The sequence below is a fragment of the Garra rufa genome, chromosome 14 (genome assembly GCF_049309525.1).
Source record: "Garra rufa chromosome 14, GarRuf1.0, whole genome shotgun sequence".
In the NCBI taxonomy this organism is placed as follows: domain Eukaryota; kingdom Metazoa; phylum Chordata; class Actinopteri; order Cypriniformes; family Cyprinidae; genus Garra; species Garra rufa.
Genome location: NC_133374.1, coordinates 33,431,649 through 33,432,002, shown reverse-complemented (window position 1 = coordinate 33,432,002; position 354 = coordinate 33,431,649).

The window sequence follows — 354 nt, the reverse complement described above, 5'->3', positions numbered from 1 at the left end:
CCAACTGGAGATCCAGGTAAATTCCTAATAGTGATTGTCACTAAAAGTATTATCACTGAACTATATGTCAGACGGGACCCAGCAGAACCGTTGATCCAGGTAAAGATCCAGGTAAATTCCTAATAGTGATTGTCACTAAAAGTATTATCACTGAACTATATGTCAGACGGGACCCAGCAGAACCGTTGATTTAACTTAAAACCACTCTACCGTGAGCACCTGTTCGGGCTGCCTCTGAGTGACTGTAGATATCAGGGTAATGGAGGGGTAAAGCAGTCTCACTGGCTCTGACTCATCACCCCCTTCGGAGAGACGCTATAGGAGACTGCAGGCATGATGGGAGGCTTGTGTGTT